This window comes from Xenopus tropicalis, chromosome 10 (assembly GCF_000004195.4).
Source record: "Xenopus tropicalis strain Nigerian chromosome 10, UCB_Xtro_10.0, whole genome shotgun sequence".
Classification (NCBI taxonomy): Eukaryota; Metazoa; Chordata; class Amphibia; order Anura; family Pipidae; genus Xenopus; species Xenopus tropicalis.
Genome location: NC_030686.2, coordinates 22,671,672 through 22,697,103, shown reverse-complemented (window position 1 = coordinate 22,697,103; position 25,432 = coordinate 22,671,672). Strand labels below are relative to the sequence as shown.

At 39.4% G+C, this 25,432-nt stretch overlaps 1 protein-coding gene across 4 annotated transcripts in view; it reads left to right on the top strand.

The window, feature by feature from the left end:
• The window catches only part of rbfox3 (RNA binding fox-1 homolog 3), a 564,559-nt gene that overhangs the window by 335,654 nt on the left and 203,473 nt on the right, over window positions 1–25,432 (top strand). For 2 of the 4 annotated variants that reach the window (XM_031894299.1, XM_031894297.1), the window contains one exon: window positions 12,845–12,936. The exons of the other annotated variants lie outside the window; for them this stretch is intronic. The gene's annotated coding sequence lies outside the window, so the exon portion shown is untranslated. The remainder of the gene's footprint in view (window positions 1–12,844; window positions 12,937–25,432) is intronic. 4 annotated transcript variants of the gene reach the window in all.

The following is a 25,432-nucleotide window of genomic DNA, read 5'->3' as shown; positions in this document are numbered from 1 at the left end:
AAAATATGGGATCAAGACCACTTGAATCCTTAGAGTGCAGTTTTGTTTGTTAACAAGGATAGTGCCATACTCCAAATATATTGCATTGGTTCTAATATAATATGCTTAGTTTTCTTCTAGACACAATAGGGAGTTCCAATAAAGGCAAATAAATGTCAGTAGATCTAATTTGGAGACTGTTTATGGTAACTATAGAATATAAGAGGTTGTAGGATAGACATGGGAATTTCTTTTTTATTTCAGGTGTCATAGTCAACTGTACAAGGTGAAATATGACTGCTTATTCCTGTATAGTTAGACATTTCAGCCCAACAAAAGGTACAGTGAATTACTGACCTTATACCTTAAGGATCAAGTGAAGACTTCCTTCAACTGGTAGTCCGTTCAGAAAACATATTAGATTCACTTACTAATGGTTCAGTAATAGCATATAGTTCAGGTACATGCTATTCACTGCCCCAGGGCAACCACCCTCCAGGTTCCTACCTGACCCTTCTTAGTACTGTTGGACTGTGGATGAGAATTAGAAGCAGAAGCATATGGACTACCTCTGTCAGTGCGAAGAAAATATGGTAGAAAAGATAGCACTAAAAACTCTTTTCACTGTGCAGGTCAGATTCTGGGGTCAGTATTCCATTATATTAGCTTCTTCAGATTTATAAAGGTGTTGGATGTAGGTAATAAACCACTGGCTGATGTGAAACGTCCATACAACCTTTTGTTTCCAAAGAAACCAGTTCTCAGTTTCAATAATTAACTCTTTTATTTCAATATAATCATTTTATGATGTTTCTTGGTTTGAAATCTTCTTGTACATTCTCCCACCCTTTATATTTCTTATTTTTATATGTTCTAATCTGCCTAGCTACTTCTGCTATGGTTAATTTTTTTTTCCTTCTTTACCCATCACCATATGTCCTGTCTTGCACTAGTTTTCCCCTGTACTGTTCTATTTTTTTACTTTTTTTACTATTTTATTCCACTTGCTTCTTCATTGTCCTCTTTTTAGCTCTCGTATGTTTTCTTTTTTCTCTTTTTTCAGAGAAGTCAGTGCAGCGTTTCTGTGAGTGCTTATGGCTGTATTTACATAGACCTTTCTGATAAAGCTTACTTAGTTTTTACCTTTCTCCTTTAAAGGCATTAACAGAATCTGACATTACAACATCAGGAAGGGCATTCCACAATCTCACTGCCCTCATGGTGAAAAACCACCTACGCTGCTTAAAATGGAAGCTCCGTTCCTCTAAACTAAAGGGGTGGCCTCTGGTGCACTGACCATTTTTATGGGAAAAAAGAACATCCCCTATCTGCCTATAATCCCTTCTGATGTACTTGTACAGAGTAAACATGTCCCCTCGCAAGCGCCTTTTTTCCAGCAAAAATAGAAACAGTACTCTCTATGCCCACCTCCAGGTCATTAATAAACAAGCTAAAAAGCAAAGGTCCAAAGACTGACCCCTGCGGTACTCCACTAACAACACTGGCCCAATTAGAAAATGTTCCATTTACCACCACTCTTTGTAATCTATCCTTCAGCCAGTTCTCTATCCAATTACAAATATTATGTTTAAGCCAATATTCCTCAGTTTGATCATTAATTTTCTGTGAGGTACTGTATCAAACGCTTTAGCAAGTCCAAGTAGATGACATCCCCTGCCATTCCAGCATCGAGGTTCCTGCTCACCTCCTCATAAAAGGCGACTAAATTAGTCTGGCAAGATCTGTTACGCATAAAACCATGCTGGCACAAACTTATAGTATTGTGATTTGCAATGTATTCATGTACCCTATCCCTTATTTCCCCTTCCAAAAGCTTTCCTGGCATAGAATGTAACTGTTTTATGTCCTCTCTTCTTCTATACTTCTCCCACTCTATTGCATGCTCTCTTGCCTGTTTACTGATCTACCCTCTGGCATTCTTTTAGATATTATGCCCTTCCAATTTTTTTACCCTTATGTTCATTTTCCATCTTTGGTTTGATATTTATTCTTCCTTGTTTAATCTGCGTAGTGTTCCGCCTGTGAAAGTGGTATATTGTGTAAAGGTGTATAGTTACATAGTTACATAGGGTTGAATTTTCTCCTGAGTGACCCATGCATCAGTAGTTATATTACTAGAACTGGGTCTATTAAAAGGGAAGCCTTGATTAGCTGGCTCCTCAGTTGTATAGACAGAAGAAAATAAGAGTTCAAAATTTCTGTTTTTTCCATGTTCTCATCAACCAACTGACCCCCCTGTGATAATAAAGGTTCCACCCCTTCTTGCTTCATTTTTTTTACTATTTACATATTTAAAAAAATAATTTTGGATTCCTTTTACTCCTAGCTGCAATACCCATTTTCATCTCTATTTTAGTTTGTCAGGTAGCTTTTTTGCATGGTTGATAAATTGCAGAGATGCCCTTATACAGGCAAAGTCTGCATGTCTAAAATTTTGTGCTTTAGTTACTCCCTTATAGAGCTGTCTCTGCAGCATTATCTCAAAGGAGACCATGTGTAACTTTAGTATCCATGGTCAAAGTGAACATTTGGACTTCAACATTTCCACTTTGGTTTTATAATTAAGATAATATACCAATATGAATACCCATAGCACTCTTAGGGCTAATTTCCCACGTGTGCCAGATGTATCGTGCTTTCTATTTTTCAGTCTAGCCTTGCTGGAAAGTATGACCACCTGACAGGGAGATGTCATACAAGTTAATTAGCACAGTGGCTGTAAAGGAATAGTAGAGGAAGGTTCATTTCTCATTTCCATAATACATTTTATAAAGGGCATGTTCGATGGAAGTTATTTTGTTGGTGCTTGGCAGGACCTCTACAAAGGAAAGACTTATTTTCTACCACTGCATTACAATTTTTTTTTTATTTTACTAGTTTAGAAGAAGAGTACAATGGCTATGCTATTGGGCTTAACAGTTTACCTAATGTAGATTGCAATATGAAGATTTTCTCAGTAACTGTTGACCCTAAAGGTTAAGATCATGGTTGGATTCATTTTCTGACATAATCCCTGTGGCATTGTGTGGGCACCAGAAGTTTATTCACTATGAGGTAGTCATTGTTTTGTAGAGGTTATCCTATATCTTTGATTGTGTAGTATCAGTGCCTCAAGTATCATCATATTTGTCTGACACTGCTCTGCTCTGGTCCCCTATTACCAACCAATCAATATGAAGGTTTGACAACTGGGGACCTGCATGTGATGCAGTGTACCTTCTAAATGTTCCAACATAATTCTTCACCTTTTTTTGTACCTTTTTGGTTTCTCCACTTGAGATGTTCATAGAACATTACAGGTCCTGTACAACATAGAAACAATGTTGCTAGATGCATACATTCTTCATGATACAAAGATATTGAAACATACACCAATGGCACAATAGGTTTGTTTAAACCATTAATGCAAACATTTTATGCCTATAAAATACAAAGGCTTATTGGAGATCAAAATGTTAATTAAGGAGTAAATATTTTTGTATTGTCTATTTTTTTGGAAAACATTGTACATTTTTGTGTGTATAAGGAATTAGGGCATAGGGTACTGTATCCTCAGAACACAAATTTATAGTCCTGGAATCAAGGGAGCACAGCAGTATTGTATCCACAGGACATTCTTGCTCTGCATATTTGATTTGACAGATATGAGAAGGAGGTACCATATTGTTTCCTTAATAGAAGCTTTCTCTGTTACAGACAGTATTACAGCCCTATGTGTTTGTGATCTCTTGCTGGCTTTTCAAAGTATCTTATTAAAGACAAGAGATATCACAGTTGCTGAATGCCCTAATACCGTGCTGTCTATAAAAAGGAAAATACATGCAAGATAACCCTTTTTCATAAAGAGTGTAGAATTTTTCTTTAATAATATACAAAGAGAATTCTTGCTTGCATAAGTATTCAATACGTGTTTCCATGGCTTTCCAATATGAGTTCAGGTACAAAAACATTACTTTGACAGGTCACACAGTTGGTTGAATAAACCTTGCCTGTGTGCAGTAATAGTGGTTCACATGATATATATAAAACTCCCAACGTCAGCACATTTTGAAGAATGAGAACCAGGCTGCTTTGAAACAACTCAGTGAGAGAACTGTAGAAAGGCACAATTCCAGGAGTAGGAAACAGAAAACTATTAAAACACAGAAGGACAATCCATGCTGCCAAATGGAACATCCAGGCAAGGAAGAAGCTGCTTATGGATGTTACTGTGAAGCCAAAGGCAATCTTAGGAAGACATTCAATAACTGAGAGGGGACACAATTAACTAGAGCCAATATCCTAGTGACTCCACAGAGCTTGAACGTAGCAATCCATTATTAAAATAAAAGAGGGCTCATATACAAATGCAAGTGCAAAAATGTAAGCATCTAAACTGTATTCAAGATAAATCAGTTAGTGCATGCTCCTTTATACTTTAGCTGGGCCTTGCACTGGAATGCTGGTTATTTGGCAAAACCAATAATGTGGCAAAACCAACTGTTTGACTTTGCCCTCAATGTCGTTATGTATGTTAACAACTCATTACTCATCAACTCAACCTGCTGGTAAAGTCTTGTGTGGTTACTTTCACCTCAATAGACAGAAAATATGTCAGTGCTCTACATGGCGTCCTTTTTTGGTATTTGGTAAAAATACTGTATATAATTTGTTTTGATATATGACAATATTGTAAAAGTTCTCTGAAAAGTTTTTGAGGTATTGATATAGTTTGTACGAGGCTCCTCCTTTGAGCAGACACGATCTTATAAAATGCAAAAAAAAATTTGCCTGCCATAGGTCTGTGACTAGTGTGGCTAACAAGATTATTATAGTTTTATTACTGATTAGCTGAGATCAATAGTTCTCAGTAGTGTCACCAATTTGCTATTAAATTCCATTATTTAGTGATACTTGTCAAATGTTGCAAATGATGGAACGTTAATCCCAGATTCCATACTGTGTGCTCTGTTGGACTGTGATCAAACTTTTGTCACCCATTGTGACCCTACTAGCACTATCCAAAACCCCTAGCACACTGCTGATATTGCAATAGGTGTAGTGCATTTAAATGTACATTAATTACCTTTCATGCAACCCATTGCTCATACAATCTGCTTCCATGATAGTACATGCCCAGCAAGGCAAATGGAGTTAATCAAATCTTGCCTGTGATGGGGGTATGTTGAAAAGTTTCTAAGTTAAAATTTTTACCCATATCCTAATGTTACATAGAGTGGGTTTAGTAGTCAGTCCTCCATAGTTTGGGGGCAGATAATTTCAAGAAAAAGCCTTACCAATAAAATACCAATGTTATTACAAACTGCTCATGGCTCATGTTTATCACCCCTAGAATCATCTGATCTGGGGATTCCTTAGCATAAATACTTGTAATAATGGAGGACATCAAATTAAAAAATTAGCAGGGTAAACATTCTGAAGGATTATACAAACGTGGATGCCCAATTAAATGTATATTTATTTTCCTCTTTTTCCGAATCGCTGCAAATCAGTAAAGTGTGTGCAGGCTGTACCATCATAACTGTTCTGTGCATATTTTAGAGAACTGCAGGATATGTGAGGATGGTGGGGGATGCTGCAAGGGTCCTGGGCTTCAATATATGGGAATAAAGAAGGGAGTGGCTAGTATTGCACCACTGTATTGCTTATAGAAACTAGGGCATTATCTAATGCAAAACCATCATCCTGTAAAAGGGAATAAACACGTCTCTTTTATAATAAATAGCAAAGTGATTTAAAGGTGATACTTTTATTGGTTGGCTGAACAGGCTGAAGCCTTCATTTCGGCCTGGTCCCTTCAAATAGCGGATTTGCTAAAACATCATTACCAGTGGCAAATTATCCATTTACTTTCTTGGAATGTAAATCTTTCAGAGTATTTTCATCTGAGACCTATTATTCTTCTTTAAACTGGTTGTTTCAGCACTCGTGGCCAATAGACATATTTTGGTGCAAAAGCTCATATTTCAGAGAAAAAAGGCCATTTCCCACAGCCCAGCTAAGTAACATCAGTAGAAGATTCATGCAAGGTGGAAGCACAGAACAGAATGGTTGCCAGATGCTGACAGTGAGCACATATGAGGCAGTTAGCAAATTGCTGAAAATGCTTTAATCCATCCTACTATGAATCCCAGCCATGTGTTGTGGGAAGTATTATTATTGCTTAGCCTCTCCTGTCCAGATTTGGAGGAGCACCTGTCAAAATAAGTTAAGATACCTAGCACTGCATTAATTATTTCTGATGTCAAACCTGAAGTCCTTAATGGGAAGTAGAACAGCATGAGAAACTCATTTGCTACTGTTTAACAGGTTACAATTTTACCTTGACAAATCCACCCTTGAACCCCAGGAGATATAACTTCAGCAAGGAAATTATGTTAGAAATATATGGTGGCCACCAGGAACACCTTCCCATTGTTAGATGTTGCAGAATTCACTGTCCTGGTCTCCTCCCAGGTATCGGAGTGACACCTCATGACCCTCTCTCCTTGTTCCCTTGCAGTGCCAACAACAGTATCAAATACATCTCCAAGAGAATGATTGCCAGGTTAGCCTATTACTGCTCAGGCTTTAAATCATTTTTTTTTCTGTCGTTCTGTTTACATATATACCATATGCTGCCTTTCCAACTGTGAACATCTTCCACATAAGAACAGTAAATTTCCCATAGCCATTTGGAAGAAGAGCTGCTTATTTATTCACGGCATTAATCTTTGGCAGCCCCTATCCATCTGAATCTTCTGCTATACATTAGCACCCCAACTCCATGCACATATTTCTTAATGCGCATCTAATAAAAACACAACATACAGAACAATTACTACATAACCTCAATCATGGCCATTCAAGGGGAAGAATGATCATGGCATCTTACAGAAATCCACAGAATAATAATTGTGTATTCCTGCCAGATGTATATTTATTTGTCCTACTCTCCTGAGTGTTTACATGTTTACATAGAAGCGTGTTTTTTCCCGTATATAATGATACATATATGTATATAATAGATTTTCAGGTAAAAAATGTCTTAAATGCCCTAATAACCTCATAGCCAAATGGTTCTGATGACCCTGAATAAAGAAACATCATCATCATAGTTTTATAATTAAGGTATCACCATACTGTATTTGTGTAACAATTATTTGAACCATTACATTACATTACAAAATACCAATGTTTTGCTATAAACATGTATTACGTAAATGATTGTAGGGATCATTAACAAACACAGCAGTGCTTCACAATGGACACAATGGAGAGCACATATTGATGCAACTTATTAATGTACTTGCATGTAACAATGCTCTACCCTTCCACATATTTGTTAGTAGTTCCAGGTTTGTTAGTAGGTCCAGCCTGATGAATAGTGCCCCCGCCACAATTGTGATGGACACAAATGTGACTGCAGTTATGAGTTATGTTGGGTTGTGTCTAAAATTGCACTTTGTGTTAATAAATGACCTCTACTGGTTTTTTTTTTTATAGTATTTGCATTTAAAACAACTACAATAACAAAAAAGGTACCATTGAAGGGGAGAGGGAAGAAATCACAAATTAAGTGTTAGTGAAAGGGTAAATTCTACATTGAAACATGCAGTCAAGTGTGTTCGATTACCACTGATGGTACCCAAAGTTCATTTTATTGTAAACAGAATTTACCATTAATTAATTACATCTAAGCTCTAGAACTCCCTCCTTGCCATAACCATGCAGTCCAGCCACCCATCATATACTTGTGTGGGTTCCTCTGGCGCAGGCCTGGACTGGGATTCAAAATAGGCCCTGGCCTAGTACACAGAGGCCCAAACAGCCCACCACCTGCCCACTAAATAGTAACTGTCTATACTCTATAGCATCTTACAGCAGCCACTCTGGCATTTTCCAGAATATAAAGATTGCCAGTTCAAGCCTGCTCTGGCCATCATAATAAGTTTAACAAAGGGCAAGGTTTAATGTATCAGTAGTATCCAGCTTTGTGAGTTAGGACGATGGGGCCCCATTCACATCTTAGTGATAAACTTCCTAGCATAGACTATTTTTTTTCTTTTGTATTAATACAAGGGCTAACGGTTCAGTGGAGTGTTAGAGCTCAGCCCTGCTGCTGCCCTAACACTCAAAAGAATAGAATAGAATGTCAGATTGCATCTCCTTTTAACTTTTCCATGCTTGAAAGCAACAAGCCATCTTGAGTTTAGTAGAAAATGCTTAATCCCTCCATTTATCTCTACAGGAAACCACAAACTAGTCATTATTTCTTTATAATGGTATAATTACTTTTTTTGGCCTTAAGTCACATGACTTCTAGAAAAATTCTGCTCCTCTTCCTTCTTTGTCCACCTTGGTGTAGCAATAGGAAAACCTTTTCTTTTTTTGTTTTATTTTTATTTATGAAAAGTTATATCCATAAAAACAATGAGAGCAACATTCTAGAAGTGGTAATGGCCCAGGGACTTCAGTTTATGGAAAATGCTAATCCATTTTGAATTTGTCTTTAGAAATTTTCCACGCTAACCAAAGATTCATTATTTTTTTATAATGGTATAGTTACATTTATCTGCCCTTAGTTCATATACGAACAAACCTAGACAAGGAGCCGCACAGAAAAGTCACTGCGTTATACATATATATGACAAACTAAGGCCAAATGAAAATGGAAAAGAGGCCTGTGTAATCCCATTGGGGAATGGAAAGGTCTTAATGCATAGTTCAACAAAATGGATGCTATAAATGGTAAGAAAAGGCTGCAGTGGAAGAAAGCTCTCCGGTTCCTTTCCAATATTCTAAGATGCAGCTGTCTATTTGTCTGCATTATACAGGATGGATCCACAAGGGTATTGACATTTGAGTCCCTTATATATAACTACTAACAAATGCATTGCTGGGAACCTGCATTTTAATATCTGTACTGTAGGTGGAAAGATCAGTGGGGAGCAATATTAAAGTACAATCAGTGGGGCATAATATAGAGGCATGGGTGTAGCAGAAAATAGAATGTTTCAAGTAAAGAATGGAGTGGGCAGAGAAATAATGTAATAAGACAATGGAGACCTTTGTGTTAAGGTGGACATACATGGGTTTAAGCTGCAGATTTGGCCCCTTCAGACCGAATTGGAAACAGAACTGCCTGTCTAATATATGACCAAAAATCATCCACATATGGATTGGGAAGGCTTAAAAATCAAGTCTGGGCAAGACTGCATTTGCTCATTGATGAGTTTCTCACCCCAACAACCTGCATTTGCGTTGTTTTGATCAAATCAGCCATGGTGGGCATATCAGGGAAAGTTCCACTTCTTTAGTGACCTCCACAAGCAAGCCAATTTTTCAGTGGGCATCCCTATTCCACCTCTGAAGTAGATAGTTGGAAGAAAAAAAATCCCTGAATTTATAGAAAGGCAAGGTGCAGATCAGTAGGCAGGTTAGGGGCACACCCAAAGCAAAACCTTTTTAGGGCCCCCTACACTTTGGGAATAATACATTTTCTATGAAACTGTCCTTGCCCCACTGAACCCCCTGTACCTTCTGGGTTCCCCAGCAGCTTCAGGGTCTGCTTCCTCTAAACAGATGTCTCTGGAGCAGAGACTTTGTGGTGCAAAACGAATAAAGCATAAACCCCCATGTGTAATAAAGGCACTAAGTTTGCCCAGGAGTAACAACCCATAGCAACCAATGCGATGTTTGCTTTTAAAGAGGGGACCAGTAAGTTTTGCCTCCTGTTTGGTTAGTGTGAGTTACTGCTTCATTTATTACATAACCCCCAGACAGAGTAAAATATAGTGATGCTATAACTAGAACAACTTTCTTGCCAATACTGGTGTTAAAATATATAGAATTTTTTAATGTAAAAACTGAAAAGTCATTAAAGAATAACAAATGAATCTAAGAGCTTTTACTGGAACTTTTGCTACCCTGTAATGGGTCTCTCCCAATGGATTTAAACCTTGCCCATCATCCAAAGGGTTAATCAGGGCGATTGGCAGAGAAGGGCTCTACCTTGTGCTTCCATTTGGACGTGTGCTGGCTGAATGAATTAATGTAGTGCTTGCAGTGTCACTCGGCAGAAACAAGGTGCCAGGTGGAATTATTGCATGTGTAGATGCTTTTAGTGTAATGAGTACTGATATTGAAATGAAGATGCCAATATATACAGAGCTGTACAACAGCAAAACAAACACCGTGCCAGAAATTCTGGGCAATTTGTACCTGTAACTGAGGGATGTATTTACCCCGGCGCAGTCCAACCAAAATTGTAATTGCTCAAGTAAGAAAAAAGATGACTAAGAATGCGAAGAAGGGAAATTCTCCGGATTAATATCCATGTACAGGAAATTGGATGTGAATCATGAAGATAATGAAATTCCCTATATTTGAGGCAGTGTTGCGAGAAAGCCATTGATGTGTAGTGAAAAGTGACCATGATGTACCCCCCTATGTATGTGTGTCTGTGTGCATCACCTACTCCCATACATGAGACAGAATGAGGACCTGACAGTTCACTTATATCTTTATAACAGAGACCTCCCCTGCAGAAGGGATGGGCTCATTTTAGCTGCTTATGATATTCTTCCCATCATATAGATTTTATTTTTGCCTGGCCTTCAGGCAGTTAAAGGGGAACAATGGAGAAAATAGAACAACTTGGCCTGACTTATGTACCGTTAATGGGACACAAGAAACGCGCCCAGTGCAGGATTACATTATATCATATGGATGTTTTCTCCAGGCAAAAGTCACTGCATTCAGAATGAATACATGCCTTCTAATGGACTCTGCTTCTTAATGCTTAGTGTAATTATTGTTGTTACTAATATAAGGTAAGGGGCTGTAAAAAGGATCCTGCATATTTCTGGCCTCCAAGCATGCATTGCAGGCTGTTTGTCTCTTTGGCGGGCTGCCTGGCTCTCTTTCTCTTCTAATTGAGAAAGTGCATTGTAGGCTGCAGCCAGTGGCCAGCTCTCAATGAGCATCAATAAAACACTGTGGACCTCAGCCTACTTCCCACTCTGTCAGGGCATACATTTTCTGATACATAATTGTTAGGATATAAGGACTTGGCACAACCGTCATCCTTGGCCGTCCTGCGTGCCTCAGTGATGAAGAATGGTTCTTTTCTAATCTTTCTCTCAAGGAAAGAGTTAACTGTCTACAGCTCTGTCCCCAGCTTGCAGGAATCTGATCCTATTGTGCTCTCATGGAGGCCTTTTCGCAACCGCTGTAACCCTTGCCACCCCCTAGCACTGTTCTGCAATTAGCCTGTCTAATTAACTAAAAGCCGTGACCTGTAGCCAAAAGGAATAGGTGCCAGCTGAGAAAAATCAAATAATATAGTATCTTTAGTTTAAATGGCCCTCGTTGCTAGAGCCGTACATTTTCAGCCACACTAATTCACTGCAACGCAGAGCATACAGCCTAATTTATTAGTGCCTAAGGCCTTAGACCCGAGGCCTGTGGAGATAAAATCACTCATGCAGTCATCAGGAAATAGAAAATGTGCCTTTTTTTTCTTTTTAAATTGCTATTTCTGTATCGTACATAAGGATAAATATGTATAGGATATCATGGTTACGCTTGGGTGCTGATAGGACCAAGTGTATTTCTACCCAGTCGACATGCTTTACTGGTGTATATGACCCTATGTTTTTGGTCATATAGGCGTGGAAACAAAATGTAAGCTCTCCGGAGAGGATGACCAAGCTAATACACATATTTATTTAGACAACTTGGATACCCAGCAGGGGCTCTTTTGCCAAGAGGCAAGGTTGGCCTGGAATAACTATTGCATGTCCCCATACAAATAATAGATCAATAAAAGGCAATCAAGAGCTTTGTATTTGCGGTCATCTAAGGAAATATTTTTGTGATTGATCTAATTGCATTTTCCACCCAGCGCTATTATATAATGACCGAAAGGGGAATATTCATCAAAAGGGTAAAATTCACATCTATTTTATCCTAATTTTTTACAAATATTGCCCCAAATACAGAACACTACCACATTATTCTTGTAATAAGGTTGTTTGCATGGCATATATTGTGGATATCTATCCTGTGCACACACAAGTCACATCCTCAGGCTTCCCATGTTCGTAATGTTACCGATAATAGTTCCATAACTACTCGGTTATCAGGGTCTGCAAATGTCAATCAAGCCCAGACTCCCTCCATAACAACCAATTCTAGATCCAGAGGGAGGCAAATAAAAACCTCACTAAAAACCTCTCTGGTTAATGAGTGGGGGAAGGAGCCTTTCCTGACTTCATAAAATTGGCAGTCAGATTTCTTCCTGGATCAACATTCCTGTAATTAGCCTAATGGTTGTAAATCTGTATACCTTTGTGTTTCTGAACGATGTCTATATGTTTCTTGAAGTATTGACCACATCTGGCATCCCTGCCTTTCTCGTGTGCAAACGTCACATTTCCATATGTCCCATATGTAGTCCCCTATAAATTATATATTGGGAATATATTATGTGTAATGTAATTATTGTAATGATTACAATATTAGAAGTTGCTAAGGACTAAGCGCTTTGATTGAAGTCATGGTGTATCCACTTTGAATATCCTTAAATTTGACAACTGAGGGTTTTACAGGTATTAGATCTGTTTTCCGGAATGTTTGGAACCTGGGGTTTCTCAGATAAGAGGTCTTAAAATGTGAAATAATCCCAATTCCCAATTGTGTAATATATACACACAGTATGTATGTATAATTATATATAGAAGATTTGTTTCCAGACCGGCACACCCTTATTAAAATTTTATGCTTTTATTATTATATATATATATATATATATATATATATAGGAGAAAGTTCACATTCTATTTTTGTGCTTAAATCACAGGGCATTGCTGCTGCAGCGTTACAGGAGGGAGTATTGCTGAATTCTTTTGCCAGAAAACTCTCTTTACTGAAGCACCAATCCTGTTACATGAAGTGAGTGCTATCACTTCCTGTTTACTTATATATTTCTTCTTGCATATACGCTCATCATTACACACACTAAGCTGTATGTTGACTCCCATTTGCCATTTTCTCCCTCTATCCAAGTGTTTTTAAAAAGCAAGTGCCCTGCTCCAACCTCATTTACTCACCTAATTAAGCACTTACCCTATTCCTGTTTAGTAACACATTTAAGGGATATGATCATAATATGATGGCTTCTTCCAGTAAATGTACACAGTTTAATCATGTTGGAATTATTTGATTTACTTTGATTTTTAAAAACCTATAGCCACTTTTCTTCTTACACAAGACACATTGGCCCTCTTCCTTTCCAACCTGATGAATCTAGCTTATTTTCACAATAAAAAATTAATTTATCTAAAGCTGCTTTGATATCAGAAACTTAATCATTTTTAAACAAAAAGAAGGCACAGCACTAGGTGTAATAATTGGTACTCAATTCAGCTTATTAAATTGTACATTATAGCATTTGCTACTTGGGTATGATTTAAGAGCATGCTGTCTGAAGTGCAGCTGGCAACCACTTAGCACATAAGGTGGAGCACCCTTGGGCACAAGGCAGAACTTTATCTAACAAGCCTCCATTAATGACTTGCAATTGGATACTCCTGTCACCTCCTCGTTTTGCCCTTATACAGCAGCCACTTCTTCAGATCTTTGCTCTGGCCCCTTACCACTGGAATTCCATGAACTCTGCTATAAGGAGCTTTCCCTCAGTTTCCTCACCTTCTCATCTCAGAAAGCATTGTCATGGTATCCGGTCCAGTTTTAGCACTAGAGTTGCCACTTGCCTATCTAGGTTTCCAAATTATGAAATCTGGGCAGGACTTTGCATTAAATGGCATGGTAATCAGCCAAACGCTGATCAATATATCATAACCCTGCCCCCTGACATCATAGACCCTCCCCTGAAATGTCACCTGCTCGCTCCTTGGCATCATCAGTCCTGTCCCCTGCGCAGAAACCCTAAGCCAACAAATAGGTGACAGCCCTACTTTCTATGCAGTGTTGGACTGGGACCCCAGGGGCCCACCAGAAAACCTTATACCATAGGCCCCCTCTCCAAACTATTTTTCCTCCTTTCCTCGCCCAACCTCTTTATTCTCCTAGTCTCTTTTATTTACTGTACATGCTAGCATCTATTCTTCCATCTATTTCTCCTCTTCATTTCCATTTAGAAAATGACCATATAGCAGGCCATTTGGTAAAGGGCAGGAGGGCACCTCGGGAGATTTCCTGGTATCCTGGTGGGCCAGTCCAACACTGTTGCTATGTATAAGTCAATGTGCTGCTGTTCACAATGGCCTTCTATTTATGACAGAAAGCAACTCAGTAACTCAACCCGTACTTACCACTGTATAAAAATGCTAAGCACTCTGTTCAGCAGCACTATATAAAGTTATACAAACATATATGTTTACCATTGCAGTTACTTGTAGAACCAAATACCTCTTTGCTTTCATTTTATATTTTATTATACGGATAATTGATTGAAAATGGCAACTAAACTTGTGCATTTGAGCACCTTTTTAGATAGATTAGAACTTGTGTAAATGTAATTTTTGTGTACCTTTACTGTGGAAGATCTATGATTTCTGTAATAATATTCAACTAAAATGCCGGTAACATAGTATTACCATAACTCCCGGACTGGCAAATGCCAGAGGGGCTGCTGTAATATGCCATAGACAGTCACTATTTAGTGGGCTGGTGGGGAATCTGTTGGGCCCCTTTGTACTGGAAATGCCAGGACCTGTTTTGAATCACAGTCCAGTGATTACCTTTAAAGTAACACTGGGCTTTTAAGGGAATGGATTAAATGTACTAAATGCTAATTATGACCTGCTGAAGCCAGGGAAACACAAGAACCTGACACCCCTGATATAACTGTAGCTCAGAATTAATGCTCACTTCTTTAGGCAATACTAAGCAATGGCACAGCATGAGTAAGGCCTATAGGCCTAGTAAGCCCATGATACCCTCCAAAGTTACTTTAAACTGAATACCAAATACTTTTCAAACCTTTGGGCATCAAAACAAGAAGCAAAGTGTGATTTTTTTAATGCATATTTTCATTTGAGCGTGGTTGTCTCGAACAATCAAGCCTTACCAGCTATCCCCGAATTTCATCCAACGTAAGCAAAAATGTGTTTCCTTCAGTTTCCCACCACAGTCACATGTACACAAAGGATTTGGTTCTTCATCTTCATCTGCATCAAAACCTCACAAACAAATCCTAGCATTCAGCGGAATTCCCAACAAAAGTGGCAGCACTCGGTGTATAACTAATAGGCTGCGCTCTCTGACAGCCCAACTCACTGATTATAAGTTAAGGAGATCACTAGATACTATCACTCAGCATCAGGCATGTATTAGTTTTGTCTTTCAACATTGCTGTCCCTAAGCACTTCAATTTAATTTATCATCAAGAGTTTTATTCTTCCTGTGACTGAAAAACTACAACCACCGTGAAGCTTTAGAATAGCAAGCAGACATCTGATAGCCCAAACTGAGTCTGCAAAGTAAAGTCACCAGCGGACGGGGGAACAGAGTTCAATGAGAATGCATACAGGAAGATTTTGGAATGCAGAACTTAATTATAATACCTTATGAAGAGCTACAGGGTATATCCAACAACCCTGCATTATCAACTGACCATAATGGATCATCCTCTTTGAAACATTCAAACCACTTTTAGATTCTAGAACCATTACTGAAATACTATGATAGTTCTGTTTAAAAGGCAGTTAGATCTGTTTTATCATGGCATATACAGAGCAATATTTATATTACTTATGTCAGTTTTTTTGTGGGGGATAGATATTTATCAATAATATGTTAAGACAGATAATGTACTAAGATAGGTGTAGTTGTCCATCAGTTTCTTACTTAAAGTTTTGTACTGCGTTTATGTTTTCCCAGTTCACAGCGCCACTCTGTTTGGTAGTACATGGGCAGCTTGTGTCCAACATCTGAACCTTGTACAAACCATCTCAGAATTGTATTAGAGCATTGGACTGGCCCACTGGGATACCAGAAATCCTTGTGGGCCGTACCCAATGAGCAAACAGTTGTGTATGTAGCAGGCGGGAGGCATCGTATTGGGGGGAAAGTTTGGTTAGCGGTGGGTTATTATTGTCAACGGTTGGAAGAGTTGGGCAGCAGTACCCTGAAGGTTAGGTTCACCAGTTGGACCCATGGGTCTCCAGTCCAACAATGGATATTATAACCATTTCTTTCTCTTTGAAAGACAACAAGTGTGTGTGCCTAGGGAACAGGACATAAAATAACTGTGCCATGGTCACAGGCTCTTATTGCAGATGGAGATCATCACCCAGACTGGTTTTCAATCACGATCAATCATATACCTTTGTGTATATTATACCCCAACTTAATAATAGTAAGGTGCCAATTGTTGAATGAATGATGGGTGTTTGTTTTCTGTTGATACCTTTTCATCATCAGTTGTCTATGCCTTTTGCACTTTTTTATGAACTGGAAGTTATTCTCAAAATAGATTTACCACATCCTAGGTTGCCCACTCCTCTAAATAGACACCTATAACATGCTGTTGTTTCATGAATCTCCCTCTTGCTATGGGGCACAAGCTATGAAGATCAGCAATCATGAAACTACGTAATCCTCATTGCAGTGTTTTTGTAATGTGACACATAGCCTGAATTTACTAATGATTTGGCCTGCTGGATCAAATTCATTTTTTTTAGCTGTAAAAGGTATTTTCTAAACTCTCTATGATTTCACATTTTCTCTTTCAGGACATTCAGAACCCATTCTACTCAAGGCTTACATTTTTCTCTAGCTGTCTGGGAAGCCAAATAAACAATTTTTAAATATTTTTCCCATAATTCAATAAATATTGATATTGCTCTTGATTCCTGCTATGCTGCATACATTATTCAGTACTAGCTCATCCCTGCTCTATGCATTTACTATTCCCAACTCAGTAGTGACCTGCAATGTTCAGGTGTATAGTTTTCCTTTAAGATGGTCCAGTTCAGGCTGGTATGAGCTGCTTGTCCCATAATGCACTAGGATGGCTTTTCTCAATAACAGTGACAGGTACTTAAAGTAAGTTCTTGTTGCTGTCATTGTACAGCCTATAATGCTGCACATATTAGTCTGAAGATGTAGTCTATTATCTCATGTACAGAAAGATTAGACTTCCCATGATGAAATTCAAGGTCGTCATCAAAGTTCCATCCGGGTTGGTTGTATGAACTCCTTCATGTTATAGCACCTGCATGTACAAACTTTGAGACATACCAAGCCACCACACCCCATATACCTGTATATTTTTTTTTACAAAGAGAGACAACATTACCCAACCCCTTTCCACTTCATAAACTCTCAAGGCCCTCCATAAATCTTCAGCCCCCTTCCCTTACTCCATACAGCATCTCAGCTCTCTTCATAACATCTCATTCCACCCTAAGTCTATGACCCCTCAATTCTATACTCCATAACAACTCAAGCCTATATCCCTCCACCCTCAGTACTCTTCCACCTCCATAACCGTAGGCCCCGCTAGCCATACTCCATAACCCCTAAGCCGTATTCTTTGATTCACATTGGCTAACCCTGTACTATTGCATCAGTGCCTCGCTCTCTTTGCTTCTCCCAGTAAAACTATTAGCTCATGCTTGCAATTAAGGCTGCTGGTGTGCTTTAAAGGTTTAGGGCTAGATCGATAGTTCTCCAAGTAAAGCTGTCAGTTCATGGTTCTGTGCAAGCTTGCTTCTTAGCACAATATAATGGATCTGCAGATGTTGATGTACAAGGAAGCTTTTAGGTTAGCTTTTCCATGCATGTGTTTAGCAGTAAGATGGCATTTCAAGCATGAAACTAGAGTTGTGTGAGCCTCCTGAAACTGGAATAGCCAAAATACTTGTTCATCCTTATGGTAAATCCATACAGATTTAGGTGCATTATATTTTTGGGGCACTTTTATGAGTAAAATGCTGCATTGTGGGTGAAAACTTCCATTTATGGGGAGCTCCTGTGCACAACTCTGAAGACTTGGTTTGAGACTCTGGTATGGCTGCTGAAATTTTAGGCTGGAGCATTAAGTTTGGTATATAATATACAGCATTTCTAATCATATTTCTTTTTTAGGGTTTACTTCTCTTTTAATGGTGTGGTGATCCTACTTTAAACTGAGCCAGTTGCCACCTGTGTCAACATTCCACTATACAGACTTACAGATTATATAAAGGGGCTGTTCACCTTTAAGATAACTTTTGGTATGTTATAGAATTGCCAATTCTAAGCAACTTTTCAACTGAGTTTCATTGTTTATTTTTTATAGTTTTTTAATTATTTGCCGCCTTCTTCTCGCTCTTTCCAACTTTGAAATGGGGGTCACTGACCCCGGCAGCCAAGCAACTATTACTCTGTGAAACTACAATTTTATTGTTACAGTTACTTTTTATTAGTAATTTTTCTGTTCAGGCCCTCTCCTAATTATTTGAAAGTCCCTGGTTGCTAAAGTAATTTGAACCCTAGCAACCAGATAACTGCTCAGATTCCAAACTGGAGAGTTTCTGAACAAAAAGTGAAATTGTTAAAAAACCAAAAACAGTAAAAAAAGAAGACCAATAGCAAAGAATATTACTCTGTACTTCATACTAAGTTAACTCAAAACAACACCTTTAATAATTCAGTACAGAAAAGTGTGTGGGCCCAGGAACATGACAGCTGGATTCCACCTATAAAACAGCTGCTAAAATGTATCTGAAGAGTAAAAAAAATCATTTGGGAAAACCCCAGTTTCCTAACAAATTCTAAGACATTGAAATAAACCTTTTGCACCATTTCATCTTAAAATGAATATGCAGAGCTCCAGCATCTGCATTTTATTATATTATATTAATATGCATGCTAAGCAAAGAATTCCTAAAGGTTCTAAGGCATCAGACCCATCCTAGCTGCTTCCATCTGAACCCCAGCCTTCTCTTGGTAGCCCAGGCTAGTTACAAACGTACAGCGCCAGAGGAGAGAGCTCGGCTGCTCAGGCTTTTGCTTTCCTCAATTACAATTTGTGATTACACGGCTAATGCACTGTGGTTTTAGTGTCAGACTGACAGAATTTCACTTCCCTATAAACTGCTGCCTCAAGTAACACCATAAATCAGCATCTCTATGCTTCTTGCACATTTCATGACTACTCAGTAAGAGATTTCCTCCTATTCACGCTGGATGCTGTTTAGAGCCACGTGACCTGTGTCAATCCTTTAATGTGATAACGCTGCAAATTGCCGACTGTGGAATATTTTGATGGAGCATTGCATTGGCTTTTAAGACTACCGGCTGTTTTTTTTACTTGATGATTTTTAATGGGTAATGCAGTGACATAGGTCAGCTTTTAGGGCCTCGCTTTCTTTTTTTACACACTGCCTGATGTGTGTAAATTGGCATAGGTTTAAACACTACACCCCCCTATTCTACAACCAATCACTATCAGGATCTCTATTATTTAAAAATGGCCTTGCAAGTTCTAGTTACTCTCATGGCACACTATATGTCCTAGGGGAACTTGAAATATAGTGGTTCCCAAAAAGGGCAGCTTTATATTACACAGTGTATAGCGGTTCCTGAAATCGCATTTCTTCTCCCTGCTTTTTCATCCCCCCTTTCCTGCAGATATGGGAACTTTTTTCTTGACGCTAATTTAATTGTGAGAAGCAGATACATGTTCTTCTTCTTCGAGCATTGGAAAGAAATAAAAATCCAAATGAATTTCCAAGAAAAGTGCAGGCGTCAGAGGAAAGAAAGGCCTCTCTCAGCAGAGTCTAAAATGTCCCCTGACAGATCTACCCGGTCCCTGATGTTTTATTCACATTGGGTACAGTAGCCGAGGAGAGGGGGAGTATGTGTACCCATAAATAAAACATTGTGATGGATATTAAATGAAATAAATACTAGAGGAATGTCAGGCCTTAAGCTGCCAGGTAATGGGCTGCCACAGCTGTGAGCTCCCATGTGTGTGTTTGCAGCTAGGGCTGTGCATGTGTCTTTTTTACTGGTGACTGTGGAGCAATTAGTCACATGTAATTGCAAATGCACCTCCATTTGTGCTGCGGGGCTTGGAGAATATCTTGATCCCAGAGTGTGTAAGCCATTGCTCTGGTTCTGATACATTTCTTACACTTATGAATGTATTCCATCAAGGCAGAATCTGATTTGAAAACTATGTCTTCATGGTGATCGCTTGAATGCATAGCTGCTTTTTTCCATTCATCTGTAATACTATTTTTATCTTGTCAGTGAGATGTAGTAAGAGATGCTTTTTTATTGAAAACAATATGCTTTTGTATATAAACAATGTAAAAAACAAACAAGATTTGACAAAAAACCTGTTCTTTGCAACACTTTTTTTTTTTTTAAATGCAATGCTAGATAAAAATTAAGCTACCGAAGGAAGAAGAAGTGGATAGAGGAGAGGAAAGTTTGGAAAGGGTAGGGTTCACAGGCCGAAACTTATTTTAAAGGCAAAGACAGATAGAGGGAAAGGAGAGGGTTTCAATTAGGGTTGCCACCTATCTGATACACTTTTTTGGATTGCAGGAGGAGGTGCTGGTCAATGACATCGGGGGGCAGGGAGCCAGGTCTGCGATGTGGGGTAATGGGTGGGTCTATGCCATCGGAGGTGGGGAAATATGTGGTTTGGGTAAATGAAAGCCTTCAGAGGCGGTAGGAAGGGTTAAGCAACGAAAAGCTTTAGGGGTGGGAGTAGAAGATGGGCAACTACATTGCCACACATTTACAATAGTGACCCTGGATCTAGCTGGTGATTTACTGGTTTGGCTAGTGAAATACCAGCCAGATGGCAACCCTGGAAGTGCTGTCTCCAATGGAATAGTCTTTGTAGGCTGTGAATCGACACATGACAGTTCTGAATAGTCATCTTCTCCCTCCTCAAATTAAGGCAAGTCCTGGAAAACCATCTTTAAAAGAGTTCATGAAGCGTTAGGCTTCCATAATTGCCCCTTTAGTATGGGTGCCTGGGCAAATGGGCTATCCCAATACAGGTGCAACAATGTTTCCTCATAAACAATGCACCATGGTCAATGTCATATGCATGAAGGTTCTTAGAGTTAGTCTGCCTTGGATGGCCATCCATGCAATATCCTTGTGCTTGTTGGTCTTATCTGAAGAAACATTTTCCTAGACAGACTGTGCTGTGTCAGATGGGAGCCCTGGACTGGATTCCAACACATCCTTGGCTCTGGTCAGCTTGTGGATTGTCTTTTGTTTCCAAATCTGTCTTGACTCCCTCCAGTTTCTTTTTTTTTTTTACATTTTGTAACGTGGTGAAACCAAGTGGTGCTCTAGTTGTAGGGATATGAACTGTCCCACCTGTCTCTCCCTGGCAAATGCCAAAGGGACACGTGGCAGCAGCAGGACATGGAGCTTAAAATCATCAAGCAATTGTGATCCCCCCGAAATATAAAACAGTCAAGAGACCGCACAACATTTGAATGCTTATGGTATTTCTATGGGGCAGGGGGTACAAAGGATGTTGATCCTGTTTTTTTACTGGCACAATAAAGAGGGTATGCTTCCCTAACCCTGAAGAGGACATTGCCATTCATCCAGAGATCAGGCACTGCTAATATTCTATGCTCAAACAAGGTACGACTGAGTATTACATAGTGCTCTCCCAGCAATAGCCATTACATGTATATAGAGCATTAAAGTATCAACATGCCAGAAAGTCATAATCACCTGTGCTTAGGCTTGGCCCATGTAAGCTTTGCATGAGTCTTCCCACATGGATGCACAGTGGTACCGCAGTGTGGTTCTTCTTGCTAATACTCTAGATCTATTAACTGATTTATTAGAGCCATTGGAACTGAAGATTCATAGGCTGCTTTTAAAAATTTCTTCAGGTTGCAGGATATTCAATGGAATGCAAAAGGCTCTGAGAAATACCAGGTCATTGCCTTTTGTACGAGTGGAAAGAGATGGATAGCGCACTAAGGAAATAGGCTCTTAACGCAGTGCAACACTCTAAGAACTGCACTGGGCAGCACTAAGGATAATGGGTTTGGGGAACAGGAGGGGGCTTTTTAGTGGCAGGTATTTGTGAAATATATGCTCCTGGGAGTCTTTGCTTTTGTACAAATGAAGAGAACCCCATACTCCTAAAACTAGGTATTTAGTGTATTTACCACCAGCCACAGATATACCTTTCTGAGAAGGAAAAGCCATCCTCTCAGCAAAGATGTATTGTTTATTTTCTAAATTGCAAGCTCTTGATTAAAATAAATCTATTGCAGCCTCCAGAAACCGGTTCATTTATACTCTTTCTGGCAGAGAGTGTGTTCAGTGTCATCTGCCAAAAGGACTAAAAAACTCCCTATGCTGCACTGTGCGGAGTCTTCCAGCAGCCAAATGTTTAGCAAAATTGGAGCAACGAGAAGAAGAAGAGAAGAAGAAAAAAAAAATTCAGATTCAGATGAATTCAGCACATTAGAAAAGACGCTCTGACAGATCCATAGCCTGGAATTATTCTCTCTCTTTTTTTGCCACTGCTTGCTGCCTCCTTTATGAGTAAAATCCACAGAAATCCGATGTAAATGGAGTGTAACTTTTTAATAAATAAAGCCTGTTAATGAGCTGCATTCTTCACACGATGATGTAGGATAGATCTATATCCACCAAAGTGGAACCATGGCACTCCGGAGCAGTGCTCCATCTCTCTCTATACTAGTGTCTACACTGTGTCCCTCACTTTTTTTTTTAATATTCAAAATCTTTTTTAATGATTAGTATGCGGCAGCACCACCAGGAGTTCCTATTCTGTAAAACAGAAACAACATCTCCTGGTCTCTGCATAGGGCAACCCATACGTATGGCTCTCAGGGGTTAAACAAATGGAATCACCAGCAACCCGTCCCCTTATATTATGCATCTCCACTGCTTTAGTTTGCAGCATACTGTGCAGATGCAAAGATAATATTGTTTTACATAACAATAAATGTACGTCATTCCCCAGATAGGATATAGATATTACATGGCTGGCAGATATCCAGCCCCCTTCTTTCCATATTCATGTTTTGATCTGCATAAATATGCTCACTAATGGTATATATCTGATACACAGCTATGTGTTGGGGGGAATTTTACTCTATATATGTAGTGGCATCAAAACAAAGAGGTGTCAGTTCAAACAGGTGTGTCAGAAAAGAGAATATAGTAACCCCATAAAGGGAATAGCTTTTTCTTGACACTGTGATATTGATCCAGAAAGACCAAAGTCCTACAGTGTTCAGCAGACACCAGAGGGTCTGCAGGTAACTTGCCCTGTGTCCCTGGCTCTACATGCCCCAGTACATTTTGATGGACAGGTCTAATTAATGCTTGATGGTTGGAAGTGGCGTTTATTCACATGCGCAACCTGTGCCCCTTCTTTTGCTTCCTACAGACTGATTTGCTCAGTAGCAGAAATATTAACACCGTTACTGGGCTTCATCTCGGCTGTCACGGGGTCTCTGCTCTGTGTCCCTTTTCCTTGTCAGCCTCACTCACACAGTGTTTATCGATTCTGCATGTGGCCGAGGATACCCTGAGCTCAGCAAAAACAAATAGCACCCTCCGCCTTCTGCATATACGTTACATTTCAGAAGGGCTGGGGAGGGGGGGGGGAGAGGAGTTATAAGTCTATACATACAATACATTCTGCTGGCATATGATTAAGGAGATCGAATGGGCATGACTGCACGGCAACTATAATCTTCTGCACTCTCCGCCTGATGTGCTGCATGTATGGTGCAAAACAAATGATGTATGCCATTGCCCATATAGCTTATATGCAAGGCTAAGCAGTAATAGGTTTGGTATATATTTTGGGGTACTGGGTTACAAGCCTGTACACATTTCTCTGTAGCTATTGCATGTACTGCACATTGCTGTTCAATGGGTTATCAGTGTAAGCACAAATGTCTATGATCTGGCTCATTTGCTAATACATATATAGGAAACCCCTTATCCAGAAAGCTATGAATTATGGAAAGGCAGTCTTCCACAGACTCCATTTTAATCAAATAATTAAAAAAATTCCTTTTTCTCTGTAATAATAAAACAGTACCTTGTAACTGATCCCAACTAGGATATAATTAATCCTTTTTGGAACAAGCTTATTGGGTTTATTAAATCTATGCTCATTAAATACATGTTTTTTAGTAGACTTAAGGTATGGAGATCCATCCAAATTATGGAAAGGTCCCTTATCCAGAAAACTCCAAACATTCTGGATTATAGGGCTCACACCTGTACCAGGTAACAGGGTCGGACTGGGCCGCCGGGACACCGGGAAAAATCTCGGTGGGCCCCGGCGGCCCAGTCCGACCTTTGCCAGTGCTCTCCCTTCTGACTGTTCCTCCCCTGACGCGTTCAATTTATATGCACTCGGGGAGGACATTGGGTGGGGGCCCTGCAGGGGGTTAGGGGGGCCCTGCAGGGGGGTAGGGGACAAGGCTGGCTGGGGCACCTGCAGGTCCCCTGGGGCAGGAGCCCCAGTGGGCCCTGCACCCCCCAGTCTGACCCTGCCAGGTAATCCCATAGCAATCAGTCTACATCATTTTTTGATTGCTATGGTTTATTGCACTAGGGAAAATGAATCACTGCTTGTAAAGGATTCCCCAAATTAGAGTACTGCAGCGGGTCGGCTACCTGCGGGTTACCCATAAGAAAAGCAGGTACTCTGGGGTTTGCATGTAGGATTTCTGGATGTCAGTATAGATGCAGGTCTGTGGGTTGCAGGTCTTATTTATATTTCTTATTTTATATTATATTATCTATATTTTACTCCTTTAAACACTTTTTTAAACATTTTTTCTACTGATGATGTCACTAACAGTTTGTAGCAACAGCCCTTTCTGTTTAATGGTGGTCAGTGGGTTGCGGATCAGGTTGTGGACAAGGCAGTTGCGGGTCGGGTTGGGTAGTGCGTCTTATCGGTTAGAAATGCAGGTTGTGGGTCACAGGTTGTGGGCTGTGGGTTTGAGTTTCAAATGCATTTTGCTACCCACAGTGTCAGGCTGTGCCAGTCATTGTTTTCATATACACTACAATCATGGGTATGTAATCATTAGGCTTTAGCTATAGTTGAAGGCGGTTGTAAGGTTTCATTTAGTGTACCGTACAGTGTGCTATTGGTTATTAACCTTCAGAAGTGCAATGAGAGGATCTACACCTTCACACACTATAAATCTTCACATACAAGGTATTAATAATCTTGTACTAAGGGTTATCCTTATTATCCTTATTATGCTGTCATCATTTATTTATATAGAACCTATAAAGCACTGTTTGCCTCGCTGGAGCTCACAATCGAATTTCCTGATACAATTATTAAGGCCAATTTAATCCAATTAACCTACCTGTACTTGTTTAGAAGATGGAAGGAAACGTACACAAAGATGGGGAAAACACACAAACCCCT